At 42.3% G+C, this 20,106-nt stretch overlaps 1 protein-coding gene across 4 annotated transcripts in view; it reads left to right on the top strand.

Annotated features, from left to right (window-relative positions):
* RNF19A (ring finger protein 19A, RBR E3 ubiquitin protein ligase) overlaps positions 1–20,106 on the top strand; it is a 217,993-nt gene that overhangs the window by 59,645 nt on the left and 138,242 nt on the right. The window contains exon 2 of one of the 4 annotated variants that reach the window (XM_029591802.1): positions 2,754–2,833. The exons of the other annotated variants lie outside the window; for them this stretch is intronic. The gene's annotated coding sequence lies outside the window, so the exon portion shown is untranslated. The remainder of the gene's footprint in view (positions 1–2,753; positions 2,834–20,106) is intronic. 4 annotated transcript variants of the gene reach the window in all.

Here is a 20,106-nt window from a genome sequence, read left to right as displayed (position 1 = left end):
ATCCTGTCCAGACTTCCCCTGACAACCAGTACTTAGTGCACATTTTAACTCTGGTATAGGTGCATATTTGTGATTTTTGCATAATTTTACTCAAGATGCATGAACATACCATGGGGCAGATTTTAAAAGCCCTACACGCGCCGGGCCCATTTTAAAAAGGCCTGGCGGAGCGCGTAAAGCCCCGGGATGCATGTAAGTCCCAGGGCTTTACAAAAGGGGAGGGGGCGGAGACGGGGCGGTCCGGGGGCAGGGCCAGAGGCCTCCGCACGGCCGCTGGGCTGGGGATCGCGCACCAGCCAACTGCCCCGGGGCTGTAGTAAGTTTTTTTTTGTTTTTTTTTTTTTTGTTTTTTGTTTTGTTTTTTTTTTGTTTTTTTTTTTTTTGTTTTTTTAAAACAAAACAAGAAATCATCAAAGGTAAGGGAAGGGTGGGGGAACGGGGAAAGCCAGCCTGTGTGTGCCGACCCCTGATTTTATAACATGCGCGCGGCTGCGCGCACATGTTATAAAATCGGGCGTTCATTTGTGCGCGCCAGGTAGCGCGTACATTTTAAAATCTGCCCCCATATGCATACGGTATTGGGAGTTAAATTTATTTTTAGCACATGTGTTAAATTGTATTCTGAATTTCTGTACTGACTGGGGAAACTATCATGAATTTATTTTCATCTAGAAACTTTACCTCCCTAGCATATCCTGATGTTACATTTACCCAGTCAGTATTGGGGGTAACTGAAATCTCCCATTATTATGCTACCAAATTTGTTAGCTTCCCTAATCTGTTAGTATTTCATCTTCTGTCTGTTCATTTTGGCCAGGTGGATGGTATATACCCCGACTGCTATAATTCCTGTAAAGATTCCACTGGGTATTTAGTCTCCTATAGGATCTTTATGCTATTGCTATCAAAGTACCACCCCCTAACTAAGATGATCCACCTTTTCATTTTAAAGCACCTCTTTATATAAGGCTCAGCCTGACACTCAATACTTGGACCATTGTAAAGGGGCACTTTGATTCGGGGTGAGTTTTGGAAAGTGGGTTGGGGTTCGGGGGGGAGGGGGGTGGTTACAGAAATATTCAGAGGTATTCATTGTAAAATTGAAATCATTAAAGAATTTTTTTTACCTTAGAAGTGATGAAAAGGAGCTGATTTGTACAATGCAGCTAGCAGAGAATGCAGTGTACAAATCAACTCCTTGTTAGAATTTTCATCGCTTATAAGGTCTAATTTTTTTTTTTTAATGATGCCAATTTTACAATGAATATCTCCAAATGTGTCTGTAGGAGACGGCGCAGGAGTCCGGTGACATGCGCATGCTGGCTGAGGAAAATTAGGGGCTACGCACATCAGTGCTGGCCCCACCTCTGGAACACCCATGCCCTGCCCCTTTTCTGGATGCGCATACGTGTATGTATGCATGCGAGTCCTTCCCAGCTATGCTCCGCATGGCCCACTTACACACGTACGTGGCCGTGTTTGCGCACGCAAGGCTTTTAAAATCTACCTCTTAATGGAGAGGTTTTGGTGGTGGGTCATTATTTGTGTCATTTTTTTTTATTTTTATAATTATAAACTGAATTGTTATAATATTATAGATAAAGAAGTCAAAGGCTATTTTATATACGGAGACATATGGCACTTTCTTATAATGTTAATGTATGTTTCATCTGTTTTAGTTTGAACGCTTTATAAATGTATTAATGTTATAAACACTGAACATATTTCCGGAAGTTGCAGAAAATAAGTCTGTTTAAATAAATACATAAATTATCACCTTTCTCTATAACACCACAAATTAAAAATCACACACTATAGTATTATGTAGTGAAGCCTCTTTCCACAATGACAAGAGGAGGACAGTCTGTAACATGAGCAGCCTGTGCACATTCTCCTACCATTGCATTACAATGGAATAGAGCTGGATTTTATTTATAGTGATTTTTAAATAATTTCAGCTGTTCTTTATAAACAAAGATAGCACAGAGAACAAACAATGGGCCGGGCAAACACAAACACTTTCATCCTTTGTAAAAGTAGCATGATTTGAGAGAAATGAGACATGTTTATTGCTTAAAGTAAGTTTCAAGAGTATACCAGCTTTAGAAAGCAGCTTTCAAATAATCATGAAGGCGTGTAGCTTAGCACTGTACATTACAGTGCAAAGTTCAAATTCCATTGCAAAGGTCTAAATAGATTAACAAAGGTAAACCTCAAAGCAATATTATATTAAGGATGCCCTTAAACTGTCAACAACTCAAATTGAGTGAAATCAGTAATGTTGTTTTAGCTAATTTAACTGGTAGCTAAATAAAATATTAGGGCTCCCCATACTTTTCATTCTGAATGTTACTAAATTAATTCCCGAAAAAGGTATTATTTAAAGCAGGGCTTCCCAAACTTGTCATGGGGATGCCACAACCAGTCGGGTTTTCAGGATATCTACAGTGAATTATGCATGAGAAATTTGAATATACTGAGTCTCCATGATGTGCAAATTTCATTCATGCATATTCATTCTGGATATCCTCATGACAGGTTTGGGAAGCCCTGATTTAAAGCTTTAAAAATGTTTTAGTTACTCCATTAAGAATCTTAACAAACAAAGGTGCTCTTCTACTGCCCACCATCATAACACCAATGCAGGCAGCTTTCTGATATGTAAAACATGGATATTGTACTGTGCTTGAAAGGAGATTTCTGAAAGCAGAGTGTGGCCACAATAAAAGGTGCACAATATTTTTCCCATACAGGTCTCTCCTCCTCTGGGCATACAGCTCAACTGGAACTTGACAGAAACTAGAACTACAGCACTATATGGCTTCATTTGCAGGTACCTGACTTTTTCCCCCATTTTTCCCACTACTTCCCTACAGGCAAACAGAACTTATAAGGTCATCATGTCTATGACCCCCCCACAATAACTTTGAATATTCATCCAATTTCAGGAAAATGTGTGTCACATACATAGTAGAGAATTCAGCAACAAGGAGATACATTGACTAGTTCATGGAGCAGTTGGACCAGGAAGAGCCATTTTAGACCTAATTCTTAGCAGAATGCAGAATTTGGTGTGAGAGGTAACTGTGATCATAGTGGAATCATATTGGACTTAATAACTAGAGGGAACGAAATTAAGTAAATCTACAGCTCTAGCATTAAACTTTCAAAAGGGATACTTTGATAAAATGAGGAACATAGAAAACAAACTTCTTTCAAAAATTGGAAAAAGGAAAAAACATTAGCATTAGCAAAATTAGATTTAAAGCATTGATAAGGCAGGTTAAAAAAATGAATTTGAACAGAAACTGGCCATAGAGACAAAAACTCAATAAAATATGTAACGGGCCGACACTAATTCCTGTGCCACAGTCGGCCTGCACTCACCCTGATGCCATCAGGATCTCTTTGCAGCAGAAACGCTGCCATTGGGCTCCCTCCTGGCTGCGCCGTGCTGCTTCCTTACCTTACATTTTGAAATATTTCAAGTAATTAAGGATTAATGAGGCGGTCACGGCCATGTATGTGGATGCTGGAAAGCCATTGTCTACTCGGGTTAGGGCTCATTCCACTAGGGCCCAGGCAGTCTCATGAGCAGAGGTTAGTCTGTTGTCTCCATTTGCTATCTGCCGAGCTGCAATGTGGCCTTCCTTACACACTTTTTCCAGATTATATCGTCTGGATGTGCAGGTCCAGGAGGATGCAGCCTTTGCACGTGCGGTGTTGACTGGACCGTGGGCAGCCTTCCACCCTGTTGGGGGAGTAGCTTTGGTATATCCCACTGGTCCTGAGTCCATCTGTCTACATGCTAGGAAATGGAGAAATTACTTACCTGATAATTTTGTTTTCCTTAGTGTAGACAGCTTGGCTCGGTGTAGACAGCTTCCCACCCTCGGCTGCTGCATGAGTGTGTCAATAGACCTCCTGTGCGGGTCTGATCCTAAGGAATTACTGGTTAGTGTTCATCCAGTCCCTAGCTTGGGGTACCTAGAATCTTATGTGAGTTCAGTGTTTATTGTTGGTTGAGTACAGTGCTGGTTACCTGTTTTTAATCATGATTTTAATCAAGTTTTTTGCTAGTCTGTCCACAGTTGTTTTTGAAGAGAATACTGGCAGGTTGTGGTCAATGCAGGGTTATGTATACTGTGACATTAGCTTCTCCGTCTCCATCTGCTGGCAGGGGAGCATAAACCCACTGGTCCTGAGTCCATTTGTCTACACTAAGGAAAACAAAATTATCAGGTAAGTAATTTCTCCATTATGTGCTAGGAACATGTCCATTGCAGATGGACATGACTTCTGTTACTGCTGCCTTGGACCAGACCATGACCTGGCAAATTACTACCATTATGACCAGATGTCTCCAGAATCCCAGAAGTCCAGGGCTTAGAAAATGAGGAGCTGCGTAAGACTGAGGAGTTGCAGTCAATCCTCCTCCTGGAGTGGATCCTCTTCATGCTTCTCGGGTGTAGTGTTGAGCAGAAACTCCTTGAATAAGTCTCTCCCTTCGATGGAACAAGCTGAGTCCTTGGGGTAGAATAAGCAGAAAAGGGGTGTTACTAAGAAGAAGAAGAAGCGTAACTCTTTGGAATTGGTGGTACATTCTTCTTCCGAAAAAGCAATGAGCCTTGGCTCGATCAGTGCAACATTCTCCAGTGTATGATGCATTATTGCCATTGGGGCATAAGGCCTCTGCATCATTGACACAGAAGACCTTGATGCATCGAACCCCAGAACATGGAATGCCTCAAGTTTTGATACATTAATTCTTCGAGCCTTGGAACAGGCTGCTCTATCGTCTATACTGGGTTACAGTGCTTCCGACAAAATTTGTTCACTAACTTACCAGTGACTTCCGTGCATAGGGGAAGGTTGTTGGGGAAGAAGAAACACCCTTAGATTTGAAGGATGCTTATGCTCATGTTCCCATTCATCCCTTTCGCTGACTCTGTGCATGCTTTGTGGTGGACTTTTCTCATTACCAGTAATGAGTATTCCACTTTGAACTATCAGCGGCACCGAGGGTCTTTATCAAATGCCTAACCGTAGTAGTAGCTAACCTTTGCCGATAAGGCATCCAGGTCTTCCCTTACCTGAATGGCTAGTTAACAGTGACTTCTTGGGCAGGTATTCTCACCTCCCTGCAGAAATCATTTCGACTCCTGGTGAACTTTTAAAAAACAATTCTAATTCTCACCCAGAGAATGAAATTCATAGGAACATGGAAAGACTTCCTGCAAGAGAGCGCTTTCACCTGTCAGAACAGGTATCCCGACTGCTAAATGCAGATCAGCAGCAGCCAGGGAAATTCTAGTTGTTCTGGGATACATGGCAGTAGTGGCTCATGTAGTTTCATTACATCATGTAATGGCTCATGTAGTTTCACTACATGAGCCATTACATGATGTAATTTTCCAATATTGGTTCTGTGTAAACCGAAGTGGTATGTACTAGTACATGAACTCCGGTATATAAAAGCCTTTAAATAAATAAATAAATAAAATAAATAACCTGCCTTCACATGCAACTCCTACAGTGGGAGCAATTAACACTTGATGTCCTCAGTGGATGTCATGTAGGAAATGAAACAGGAGCTTTGCTGGTGGCTACAACCCTTTATCCTTCAGGAAGGGGCACCACTTTACTTTCTCATCAAGTGGCATTGGCAACAGATGTCTCCACAAAAGGATGGGAGCCCACACAGGCTTCTTCCAAACATGTAGCTGGATAACTTTTTATACAAGTATATTAAGTGAGACATTTATTCCGCTGAGTATACAGGATAAGTTTTCCGGCTGTCTTTAGCTGGATAACTTTTCTACTAAACGGCTTTCTGAATATTGGCCTCTAAATCTCACAGAAATCCACAAGTACTTCTATATCTTAAACGAGCCCATAATAAATCCTTGCAATGACATAGTCCAAAGGAAAGTGAGACGAAATCTCGACTGATCACAATCTCTTCTTGCAGTTTGTAGTTGCACCAGAAGAGGACCTACAAATACGATATGTATGCTTGATACAAGATATCTGTGCCCGGTGAGATATTGAAGAGATGCGGAGTCATTTTATGATGTGAAGGCACTGTTGAGGGGTTACAGTGATATTTACCCCCGAATAAACTATGTGAAAAACATGTCAGGTGATCAGCAGAACTTTGATTTTCATATTGTGGCTGGTGACGACGTTCTGCTTATGCATTGATGGAACTGGTGTTTAATACTGTCCTGAAGTTGCTCTGTTGGATTAAACTAATGGGAGGACTTGTGTTGTCTTCCTTTGGTGAAACTACAGACTGCAAGAAGAGGTGGTGATCTATCAAGATTTTTTCCATCTTTTCTTTGGACTACATCATCACAAGTTTTTTTTATTTTTGTGGGCTTATTTATGAGCCTTTTTGTATATTGCAGGAAATATTTGTGGATTGCTGTGAGATTTAGTGTTTTTGTGGGGGGAGCTATAGGTGGTGATTTTTGCTTTCTGTGTTTTTTGCTTGGAAGTCTCTGTTAGAGAGGCTTTTGCCCTTGTGCACTCTCTGGGACTATTGGCAGCACATCTAGCAAAAACTGGCCCAAAGAGCAGAAGTTGAGACAGATTTCTCTTTGTTCTTTAAAGGAATTTAAAGTAGACCCTAGCCTGTTGCTTAAGAGGATCTTACAGTACAATTGCATGCTTCTACTACTTCAGATTCCATATGTAACACACTTTCAGCTCCCTGATTCCATATGTAATGTGATACTGTGGTCATAAGAATCTGATTAATGATGTCATAGCAGGCATACAGTTTCAACAGTGACATCATAAGAACATAAGAAATGCCATGCTGGGTCAGATCAAGGTCTTTTGAGCCCAGCATCCTCTTTCTGACAGTAGCCAGTCTTGGTCACAATATGTGGCAGATCCCAAAAAGTAGATCTATTTCTTGTTACTCAGTCCCAGGAATAGAATAGCTTTTATAGTCTACTTGGCTAATAATGTTTTATGAACATTTCCTCCAGAAACGTGTCTCAAACTCCTTTAAACTTCCTCTTTAATAGTTGTCTTAATCACATTCTCTGGCAATAGATTCCACAGCTTGATTGTGCACTAACAAGTACATTTTAAAAGCCCTGCGCGTGTAAATTAGGGGGGTTATGCGTGTGGCTGGGCCCTGCGCGTGATGCGCGCATTTTTGGAAGTGCCCGGCCACGCACGTAACCCCTGTTACTTGCCAAAGTGCCGGGCCTTTGAAAAGGGGCCAGCCAGGGAGCAGGGCAGAGGGCGGGCCGGGACAATGCCATTTAACACTGTCCCGGGGAAGCACATGCTGGTAGCCAGCCGGCACACTGAGATTATTTCTGCTCCCAAGGAGCAGTAAGTAATCAAACAAAAAACAAACCATAAATAGCTAGGAAGGGGTTAGGGGTCGGGAGGAGAGGGGAAAGGGTAGGAAGGTTAGGTAGGGGAATAGGGAAGTTCCCTCCCAGTCTGCTCCTATATTGAGAACAAGCAAAGTAATCACATTTGCACATAAAATTGTTCAAAGTTGTTAAAACAGCAGAGGATTGTGAGAACCCAAAGGACTTTATGAGACTGAGCATTTGAATGGCGGATGCGCGGAGGAGGCCACCTGCCCGCATTGATATCTTATTTTATAATGTGCCACCGCCAAGAACCGCGCGCACATGGACGCATGCACGCAGGTCTTAAAATTGACCTCTAAGTGAAAAAGTACTTTCTATGACTTGTTTTATATCTATTAATTTAGTTTCATGGAGTGTCCCCTTGTTTTAGTATTTGAAAGGGTGATTAACTTTTCCCGTCGATAGCAGGGCTGAGTTAGCCATGCTGTCTGGGAAGCGTTGCGACCTGAAGTAGGCGGAGTTTCCTCTGTGAGTCACAGAGCTTGGACTCTGTGCGACTGCGCGGTGATCTTCCTATGCGTTTCCCCTCTTCTTCTCAGTTTCTTTTTTTCTGCGAGCCAGTCGCACGCGGGATTCTTCCTCAGAAAATGTATTTTTCCACTTCAGGAAATCTTTGCGATTTTCAAATATTTTTCGATCCAAGATGGCTCCGAAGCCATCTGGGTTTAAATACTGTCAGTGTGGCAAAGTTATGTCCATCACTGATGGACATAACTGTTGCTACATCTGTTTGGGCCCAGACCACGACCAAGTCTCGTGTAGAGATGTCTCGGAGGGCCCAGCACCAGCGAGCTGAGAAAATGAAGCGACTCAGAATGGTCTCTTATGCCCCAACAGCCTCCATGCATTCTTTGCTGGGACCAGCGAAGAAAGGTAAAGCGTCCACAAAGAGGGCCTCCTCCCATGGACCGACCAAGATGCACCATGCCATTCCAGGTACCGGGCTCGAGTTCGACAGACCCTTAGAGCCTCCTAAGAAAGCCGGGGCTCCAGCAGAGGTACCTCACCGGAAAAGAGTTGCGGGCGCGTCGATCAGGCCGCAGGGCTCTGCTCCTGGTCGACCCCGCTCTCCGGCACCGAAGGACTCAACACATTCGAAGCATAAGAAGAAATTGACGCACGGAGCATCTTCGGCACACAGCGCATCTTCGACACACTCGAAGCACGCGGAGCCATCAGTACGTACAGCGCATGAAAAACGTTCCACGCCTACGACGCACCCCACGCGACACTCAAACTGCGACGCATGTGACGCACGCCTCGGGTTCACTGATACCACCAGGTCGGGAACAACAACTTCTGCTCCATAAAAGCTCTCATAAGGACAAACACACCCATGAACCTCATCCACTCACTCTGGATGCTCTACAACACCAAAACGTCCACGTGACAGTCTGGATATAGATACTGAGCTCCTTTCTGACCCGGATTCCCAGTCCTTGAAGGAGTCATCACTCAGTGGAGGTTCTTTTTCCGATTTGTCTTCGGTGTCTCGCACCAAAAGGCTATCTCCTCAATTACAGGTACCCCTTGTAAAAAGGCACAGACCATCACCAGTCATTCCACCTACACCTCAGCTCAGAAGAACGTCTCCACAAAATATATTGGCTGCTTTGCCTACAAGACCATCCCCAATGCCAGGGCACTTACCACCACAGCCAGGTACCCTTGCATCCATGACCATGTTAAAAATTTTGCAGGCTTTGAGTTCATTTTTTGAAGATCTTGAACATGCAAAATCGGAACTACCGGTAGAGTCTCCTAACCACTCTCCACCTCCATCACCTGCCCCTAGACCTCCTGATCCAGCTGACATTCCATCATTGGCTCTCCCACACAGTCCGGGTTCACACATAACTTCATCCTTCCCAAATTCCTCAACGGGAATGCCCTCTGACCCACCGGAAGGTTTACCAGAGCCTTATTCACTGCCGGAGGACCTCTCATATGCTAAATTCATAGAGAAGATGGGAAATCTTCAAGTGGAGATGGGAAAAATCCCCGATACCAGAGCTGAGATGATGGGAATTCTTAAGATCTTCGAGATGCCACCAGAACCAACAGCCTTACCACCTCATTCAGTCCTTGATGGGGTCCTGTATAAGATGTGGGAAACCTCCTTACAACCGCCGTATCTTGTAAAACAGATATGAAGTATCGAATGAGAAATTATGCCATCTATGAATGCACTCAACTTCCCCATAACTCCATCATAGTTGAGTTAGCGTTAGCAAAAGCAAAACGTTCCAAGTTACAGGCAAATGCGTCACCGGAATAGGATAACAAATGTTTGGACGATTTTGGCTGAAGAATATACCATTCCACAATGTTGTCTACAAAAATACATCATCATCAATTTTACGTGACACAATACCTATATGAGTGTCTTCAGAAACTGCGCCCCATTTGCCTAGCACAGGATAACACCCTCCCACAGGCCTTCCTAGACATTGAAGAAGGTCTACGACACTTACTCAGATCAGTCTACGAAGCCTTTGAATCTTCTGCAAGAGCTTATTCAACAGCCATAACAGCCAGGCGACTTGCTTGGCTAAAAGCAAGTGCGATTTGTGACGACGTTCACGAAAAATTAGCAGACATCCCATGCGTGGGGGATAACTTATTTGGTGACAAGTTCGGGGAAACAATGTCCCATCTAAAGGAGCAGAGCACGGCGGTACTCTCTCTCACCGACCCATCAAAGATTCTATTCTTCCTATCACAGGAGGTCCTACCAACGACCATCCTCCAGACCGTTTATACCCTACAGGTCTCAGCAATATGGTCAGTCAAGGCATTCCTCGCAATCCACTCAATCAAGGAGCAGGTCTCGTCAACAGCAACAACCGAAACAAACTCCTGCACCTCCACAAAAGCAACCACCTGCTTTTTGAATGCCAGAGAGCCACCCCCACCAGCATTTTATAGGAGGACGTCTGCGCTTCTTTCTCAGCCACTGGGAGTCCATCACCGCAGATCAATGGGTGCTCAACATAATCAAGGAAGGTTATCGCCTGAACTTCTTGACCCTCCTATCTCTTCCCCACATACCTCCTCTACGGAGCACATCTTCCCACTCATCATCCCTCAACGCAGAGGTTGCGAATCTGCTGATTCAGAAATCTATTCGATCAATCCCTCTTCAACAACAAAATCAGGGATTCTATTCCCAATACTTTCTCATCCCAAAGAAGTCGGGGAGTCTCCACCCCATCCTGGATTTACGAAACCTCAAAAAAACATATCCAGAAAGAGAAGTTCAAGATGACCTCTCTCAAGAACATCTTACCACTGTTACAGCCCAACAATTGGCTATGCTGTATCGAACTGAAGGATGCGTACTCCCATATACCCATGCACCCGTCTTCATGGCACTACCTCTGTTTTCAAGTTCGGAACATGCACTACCAATACAAAGTTCTGCCATTTGGCCTGTCCTCAGTCCCAAGAGTATTCACGAAATGCTTAGCGGTGGTGGTGGCGGCTCATCTCAGACAACTATCGGTCCAAATATTCCCTTATCTAGATAACTGGTTGCTAGGGGCATCGGATCCAACTACGCTACAAGCACACACGATACGCACGATCAACTGTCTCCAGACACTGGGGTTTCTCACGAGAAATCACACCTACAATCTACGCAAACTCTGTAATTCATAGGAGCTCTCATCAGTACCGTAGAAGAGAGCTTACCTTCCCCAGGACAGAACGCAGATGCTTTCCGGCATAGTGCAGAACTTATTCAGCCAAAATCAAGCATCAACACGATAGATTCTTCAATTTTTGGGCCAAATGGTGGCCGCCATCCATGTAGTGCACCACTTACAATGGGGCCTCAAAATTCAATGGTCACAGTTCCTGCAGCCCCTCAACTCCAGAGTTCAACTCACCAAACCAATAAAGCAGACATTCAGTGGTGGCTCTCTCCCAGCAACCTAGCCTCAGGAGCTCCCTTCAGGTTGCCCCCCTCATCAGCTAACGCTCACAACGGATGCCTCCAGGAAAGGTTGGGGAGCCCATCTCGAAGACCTAAAAACTCAGGGACTTTGGTCTCCTCAAGAATCCACATACCAAATCAATCTCCTAGAGTTACGCGCAATCTGGAGGGTGCTTCAGACCTTCTCTTCTCAAGTCCAGGGAAAAGGTCTCTTGGTGTACACCGACAACCAGGTTGCCATGTTTTACATAAACAAAGGAGGAGGGTTTGGTTCATGGATACTGTGTCGAGAAGCGATTCAAATACTCCAGTGGGAAAATACAGCCCAGGTATCCCTCCAGGCCACTTACCTTCTGGGTCTGGACAACGTAACGGCGGACCGCCTAAGCAGGGTTTTTCACCCACACGAATGGACTTTAAATCGAAATGTGACCCTCACCATCTTCCGTAACACAAAAGGCTACAAAATGGCCCTTATACTTATTCATTATTTATTTATTTAACTTCTTTTAATATACCGATGCTCAAGACAAGTCTTATCGTACCGGTTTACAATAAACTGGGGGGAAAAAAAACAATTAACACGGATAGAGAAAGACAAAGTTACAATAAACAGGGAGTGAAAAACATGGTCATTAGAGAAGAACTAGTTTAAACGAGAGCAATAACTCGGATAGCAAAACATATTTGGTTAACATGGAGGTGTTGAACTTAGCAGGTAATTAAATAAGCAGTGTCTAGCATAGGAGTTCCTTTGTGGAAGGATCAGAGGAGGCAACCGCTGGGGGCAGTGGAAGGGTGGGGACTAGAAGGGGTGGGAGGGAGGAGTAGAGAGCAGGGATGGAGGGTAATAAGAGAGAGGTGAGAAGAGTCTGTGCTGGTTGTTGAAGCTCCTTCAACGGTATGCTTGAGCGAACAGCCAGGTTTTCAGTTTCTTTCTGAAGGTTAAATGGCATTGTTCCTGGCGTAGATCCGGGGGTAACGAATTCCAATGATGTGGTCCAGCGGTGGATAGTGCTCGTTTTTGAATGGAGTTGTGAATAGAGTATTTGTTGGGGGGAGCCCGGATAGAACCTTTGTATGCTGCTCTAATCGGCTTTGAGGAAGAATGGATTTCGAGAGGGATGGTAAGTTGGAGAGAGGATTGCTGATAGATGGTTTTGTGCATGATGGTCAGAGTCTTGTAAAGTATTCTATAGTGGATGGGTAGCCAGTGTAAGATTTTTAGGATCGGTGTGATGTGGTCTTTCCAGTGAGAATTCGTAAGGATCCTGGCTGCAGCATTTTGCAGCATCTGTAAAGGTTTGGTAGAGGAGGCGGGGAGACCGAGTAGTAGTGCGTTGCAGTAGTCAATCTTTGAGAACAGAATGGCTTGAAGGACTGAACGGAAGTCATGAAAGTGTAGGAGAGGTCTTAGCTGTTTTAGGACATATAGCTTAAAGAAGCATTCCTTTGTGGTGGTATTGATAAACGTTTTGAAGTTCATTCTGGAGTCAAGCGAGGCCCCAAGGTCTCTCACCTGACTTACTAGTGGTATAGTTGTATTGTACTTAATGAATAACAATATAACACCATAAGGGCACCAATTAACAATATTGTACTACATCAAATTTAACATACATATAGTCAAATATAATTGATTCAAAACTTTTTAAGGTTTTTATTTTGCATATAATTAACATGTATTAACACATTATCACAAATTTATATAATTTTCACATTATTTTTAACAATCTTAGAAATACATGTGGACACCACTACTTATCCTCCCATACCGCTCATATCCAGGACAATTCAGAAATGTATTCAAGACATAGCGGACATGATCCTCATAGCTCCAGCATGGCCGAGACAACCATGGTATGTGTATCTCATGCGACTTTCCATTCTCCCACCAATACCGCTGGAGAACCATCCGCAGCTTTTAACACAGGAAGGAGGCTCCTTCCTCCATCCAATGAATCAATCCCTCCATCTCACAGCGTGGAGATTAAAAGGCAAATATTAAACCACCTAGGCCTACCTCCACAAGTTGAAGAAATCCTCATCGCATCCAGGAAGCCTTCAACCAGACATAACTATGCTGGCAAATGGCATCGCTATCAGACGTGGTGTAAGCCATGGAACCTAGATCCGTTCTCCTCCACCGCCTTACAGCTACTGGAGTATTTTCATATGCTTTACCAAGCGGGTTTGGCCACTACGTCAGTTAGAGTACATATCAGCGCTATTGCAGCTTTTCATCACTCTCATAATGGCCTGCCCATCTCTAACCATCCTTTGATCTCCAGATTCATGAAGGGCATGCTTCGCCTCAGACCACCAGTGACAAAGCCACCTGTACCATGGGACCTGAATATTGTCTTGGAGCAGCTAATGCTGCCCCCCTTTGAGCCCTTAGACACCAGCCACATCAAATACGTAACATGGAAAACTGTATTCCTAGTAGCCATCACATCAGTTAGGAGAGTAAGTGAGTTACAAGCCTTAGTTCACTACTCTCCTTATTTAGAATTCTACCACGACAAAGTTACCCTTTGTCCTCACCCCACCTTCATTCCTAAGGTTGTCTCCGCTTTCCATCTCAATCAAACCATCACTCTGCACATTTTCATGCCAAAGCCTCATACCAATGATCATGAGAAACCTCTACACTCACTGGACTGTAAATGGTCTCTGGCTTACTATAAACAAAGGACTCAATCTCCTATGAGACCTACTCAGCTCTTCCTTTAATCCAAATGATCCTGGTCAACCCGTCTCTAAGAGAACCATTGCCAGTTGGTTATCACAGTGCATTCTATTTTGTTACAACAAACAATCAGATTTCACAAGAAGCCTCTGGCACACCAGATACACGCCACTGCAGCATCAGTTGCCCACTTGAACAAGGTTCCATTACTGGACATCTGCAAAGCAGCAACTTGGTCGTCCATTCATGCCTTCACGTCACACTATTGTCTACAACAGCAAGCAACCTCTGATGCAGCGCTGGGCACAGCAGTCTTATCGACTCTTCAAAACCGATGAGACTGTCTACTACCATATGGGTTGCTGTCCTGAACTTCAAAAAAAATACCAAATAGACACAACCCGGGAGCTTGGGACTCCCAGACAGCATGACTAATTCAGCCCTGCTATCAATGGGAAAAAGCAAGTTTGCTTACCGTAAACGGTGTTTCCGTAGATAGCAAGATGAATTAGCCATGCGATCCCTCCCTCCTCCCTAGACAGTCCCACAAAGGGCACCTTTTTTATTACCTCTCGTTTGGCTACAAAGAAACTGAGGAGAATAGGGGATACACGTGGGAAGATCACCGTGCAGTTGTACAGAGTCAAAGCTCTGTGACTCACTGAGGAAACTCTGCCTACTTTGGGTCGCGACGCTTCCCAGACAGCATGGCTAATTCATCCTGCTATCTACAGAAACACCTTATCCTTTATTTATCCCTCTCAGCAGTCTTTTCTAAGCTAAAGAGCCCTAACCTGCATAGTCTTTCATCACAGGGTAGCCATTCCAGCCCCTTTATCATTTTTGTTGCCCTCCTCTGCACCTTTTCTAGTTCCGCTATGACTTTTTTGAGATGGTGTGACCAGAACTGCACAGAATACTCAAGATGCGGTCGCATTACGAATTAATACAGAGAAAATTATATTTTCTGTTTTATTTTCCATTCCATTTTGAATCATTCCTAACATTGTTTGCTTTTTTGACTGCCGCTGAGGATTTCAGTGTATTGCCCATAAGAACTCCACGGTCCTTTTCCTGGGTAGTATCTTTCAATACAGAACCCAGCACTACATACTTGTAGTTGGGATTATTTTTCCCTTTGTGCATTATTTTGCACTTTTCCACATTAAATTTCATCTGCCATTCAAATGCTCAGTCTTAGTCTCACAAAGTCCTTCTTTAGGTTCTCACAATCCTCTGCTGTTTTAACAACTTTGAAAAATGTTATGTGCAAATGTGATTACTTTGCTTGTTCCCTTTTCCAGGTCATTTATGAATGTTAAACAGCACTGATCCCAATAAAGATCCCTGGGGCAGTCCTCTATTTACCTTTCTTCTGTTTTCTCTCTTTTTGACCAGTTATAAATCCATACTAGGACATTGTCTCCTATCCTATGACTTTAATTTCCAGAGGAGTATCTCATGAAGGACTTTGTTAAATGCCTTCTGAAAATTAAAGTGCACTATATCAGCTGGCTCACATTTTATCCACATGTTTATTTACACTTTCAAAAAAATGTATTTTATTTAAAATATTTATTGCCTGCCCTTCTATATTTTAGGATGGGGAAAATAATAAGCATACATAACATAAACAATAAAAAAATTTAAAACTTTTTTGGTTAAGCCTTTGAGACTTATAAGGTCTAGGTTGCCGTTTTTCTTGCAGAATCCTTGACATATATTGTCAAATCAGCACCGCTTCTATCTGCTCTTGTCATTTTGATATATACTATACCCTTGTATCATAATGTCCCACTGGTTGTCCTTTTCCCACCAGGCCTCTGAGATGCCAGTTATATCAATGTCTTTCTCTAGTGCCATACACTCTAACTCTGCCATGTTGTTTTCAGACTTCTGGTGTTTGCATACAGATAGCTCACTGTGCTTTTCCACACCCCACTTACCCTTCTTTCAGCAGCTACTTGTTTAGTATGTTTAGTCTTTTGCTTCAAATTCACTTCATGCAACAGAAGCAGTTTGATTCTTCTTCCAGGAGTATTGGGACAGAGAGAGACTCTACTTAACCTATTGTAGGCCTTGTGGAGGCACTTTTTGGAACCAGAGCTAATTTGGATTTGCTATGACAAAGGGTATGAAGACTTATGCAATCTAGACTTTTGGGGATTTTAAAATTCTTAATTTCTGTTTTGGAATATTTCTATACTTGCTTTCATGATGAAAGCATATCGTAAGTTGTGTAGATCAGTGAAACTATTTTAATGCACTTTGATTTGCATTTTTTTTAAACAGCAGAATGTGAAAAATGTGCAAGAGTTTGAAGACTTATACAAGGCACTGTACTTTTGTATTTCAAGTGGTCTGACTCTGAATTGTATCTTTCCATCTTTCTAGATGTGAATATTTGTATAATAACCAGTATATCTTCTTAAAGAATATTGCCTTTTCTTTCACATTTAAAACATTTGGTGAAATTTTCAGTAGCACCCAGATGAAAATTTTTCACCAAGGGATTGGAAATGCTGGCTAATGAAGTTTTGGTAACTTTTTTTTTTTTTAAACTGTGTGAATCTAGTGTGTGTATGAACATTTAGTACATGGTATTGTAAAATACATCATATAAAAAAAATTTCACCCTTCAAATTCAGAAGTATAGGCAGACAAAATATGTCTTGGTAATGAGCTGTTTATAGCCCCCAGGTTGATATGGCTGCATTTTATCCCAAGACTGGAACCTTTCTATCAGATATAAAGTCCCTTAGCTGGTGTATTTCTACAGACACAAAAAAGGTTGAATTAGGATGAACCTGGGAGCAATAGCGCCTTTCATCAAACCATAAACGACAGCTGATGTTCATTTATGCATCTTTCCTATACAATCATAATTCAATTATCTTAGATGTGAATCGGTTATTTACTCTTTCGGATAGTAGTGAATCGGTTATTTACTCTTTCGGATAGTAGAAAGACTAGGGGGCACTCCATGAAGTTAGCATGTAGCACATTTAAAACTAATCTGAGAAAGTTCTTTTTTACTCAACGCACAATTAAACTCTGGAATTTGTTGCCAGAGGATGTGGTTAGTGCAGTTAGTATAGCGGTGTTTAAAAAAGGATTGGATAAGTTCTTGGAGGAGAAGTCCATTACCTGTTATTAAGTTCACTTAGAGCAGTAATTCTCAACCCTGTCCTGGGGAACCCCCCCAGCCAGACGCTGAGGCGCCATTTTTCGAATGTGGTGAGAGAGACAGCTATTTTGTCCGGGGTTGAAGAACATTTGCTCGATATTCATATCTTGTTTAGATCTCCTGAAGAAGATTGTGTATCAATCGAAACATGTCGGGACAGCTTTAAATTAAACTAGATGGTTGCGTTTCATATTTCATGAGCCCTTTTTGGGCCATATTATATTAAGTGGCTAAGTATATGTTTCTTCAACGTTTGGGTATTAGGATTTTAGATTTGGGGTAGTTCAATGTGGGAAATATAATATAATTTGATTTAGGTCTCTAGATTTCTTTAGTGGTGGATTATCACAGTTTTATAAATTAAAAGAATAAATAACTTTTTTCATACATTAAAATAAAGTAATGACTTTGCAGCATGATGACAATAAATGATTACAAATAACAAACTGCTTCAGTGACCGATCACGGCTTGCGGCCCATTGAGTGGCGAGAGGCTGCAGAGTGAAACTTTGAGGCAGTCATTGATGATATTGTCATCTGCTAGCATATAAGTTGCTTATTATATAGAATTTTTAGTGTATGGGATTTGTATCCTTTTTCCTCTCTTTTTGCTGTATTGATTATTAATTGGAGAGGGTTTTTGCTTCTTTGTTGCAAAATTTACAGTAGCCAGGATTTAAGTTTTGTTGATTGGCATGGTTGCTGACCAGTTTCAGGCTTGTAATAATTCAACCCCTTTTTGTGTCTGTTAGCATGTGTCCAATATACATGCACATATTTTTCTAGGATAATTCTAGAATAGTTTGCTCCACAAGTATGTCTGACCTGTCGCGTAACTCGTGCCTTTTGAAAGAGCCTAGGGGCTGGCATGCGCCACACGGACAGCAAAGAGCTGTGTTGTAAGAAGATTTATTTTATTTTTTATTTAAAGCTCTAGGAAAAGTAAAGATCACAAGTAAATCATGATGGAAACTGATTTATTGGAAAATTACACTGCATATTTTTCTTTAACTTTTATGGTTTTGATGCTGAGCTGTTTTCAAAACAGTGATTCTGCTAGAATGTACAGTGGAAAAATTTGTGTGTAGGATGTGCTGTTTTACAATGATGAACTCTACTATTTTAATAGTTTTAACAGACTAATGTAACTGGAAGAGCACTGGTTGCGTCAACATGGAACTATTTTACTATTTTTGGCTTTAAACATTTTGTGTGGGGGTGTTTTGTGTCTTTTTATTTTTTTTTTTAAGTAATAGCTTTAAAAGTTAAAAATAGTTTGTCCTAGTTTGAATGTATGAAATCGCATACTTTCAGTATTGAAGTAGTTCCAAAGCATTAAACATGAACTTTAAAATGGTAGTCTAAATTTTGAAGTAAAACAGAGTGTGGAGAGTGGGTGAGTTACTGCAAAATTACTGCATAGTGAAGATGAGTTGAAAAAGCCAAAGGCCTTAAACTCTCTTGATGTGCATGAACATTTTAATAAATTGCACTGTTTGTTTTACTATAATTATAAAGTAGCCATTAGAATTTAATTGATGAGAATAAAGAAGGAATCTGGATTTGGTTAGCAGCGGCCTGAACTCTGCATTTTGAGATGTTAAATTATCCTTATTGTGTTCACATTCTACTCCCCCATCAGGAAGAAGAGTGAACAATACTGTTTCATTATGCTGCTCCATGTTTGAAGGAGGTAGTCTCTGAGGTCTCATGTGCTAGTTTTCTGACTTTTGTCGGTCATCTGGCAGCGCAGGTGGTATTGATTTGCATTATGGGTCTCCTGTATCAGTGCTTTAAATACATCTTGCTAGTTAAGAAAGCTCTGCTTTGGTCTTGGAATGAGTTTCCTGACTGGGATATACCTATACCAGACTACAATCTGTTTAGCAAGGGCGGGGTAGGGTAAAAAAAAAAAAGTATCACATTCTGTATAGCATAACCTTAAAGTAACTGAATGGCAGGGGTTACAAGGACGGGAGTAGGCATTTAGACTTATTTTAGAAAGGGGAAATAGAACCTTTGTTTAGATTGGTATGTAGCATAGGCAGGATAGTAATTTAAAGGGAATATCCAGGAGATTGCAACAAAGGGGAGTTGCTATTGATGGGGTACTTGAATCTGCTTAATTTTAATTTGTGGTTAACAGAGGCAGGGGGCACCTCTCAGGCATTTGATAACAGCACCCCACATGTGAGGAGGCAATGCCAGGTCTAATGCAAAAGATGGGGAAGATGTTTCTAATGCCACAGTAGTTAGTCGCCTGTGGTTTAATGGTCACTTAACAGTATGGTTTAATATAAAAACAAACAGGCCGATACAGTAAAGCGCGGCCGCGGTTACCCTGTTTCTAACCTGCTTTCTACCCACAATTTGGCCGCGTAAGTCTAACCCGCGATTCACTATCCATTTTTACCAATCTTTACCGCTTCTTTAAATCAACGCATATCCCTCTCCGCCCGCGGCATGTATATGATATGTAAACGATCAGATTAGCTATTCCTTCCCATACAGTAACGTGCGGCCCGATTATCGCCTTTTTAACCAACTGTATTGCCGCGTCTTTAACCCGCTAATTTACCACCTACCCTGACCCTGGCGTTAGAGGGATGTGACAGCAATAGGCAGGCTCCGGTCAAATAAGTGGGTGAGTTGGAGCAAGCGAGTAACATGGTGTGGCCTGGTTCTCCTACGCTCGGGCATCGGGGATTGCCAGTCCTCTCTCCCCCCCCCCCCCCCCCTCCCGAAGCAAGGCGCAGGGCTAAATTCGACTTGACATGTTATTAAAGCAAATAGAAATTGTAACAAAAGTAAACTTACTGCATGCTTTCCAGCAGCCCCAGTCCTCTCTCCCTTCCTACCGAGGCGTGCACCGTGGTTCCCCTGCCTC

This window comes from Rhinatrema bivittatum, chromosome 2, assembly GCF_901001135.1.
Source record: "Rhinatrema bivittatum chromosome 2, aRhiBiv1.1, whole genome shotgun sequence".
Lineage (NCBI taxonomy): Eukaryota > Metazoa > Chordata > Amphibia > Gymnophiona > Rhinatrematidae > Rhinatrema > Rhinatrema bivittatum.
The sequence above is the reverse complement of the archived record's forward strand: the minus strand, read 5'-3'. Positions and strand labels throughout refer to the sequence as shown.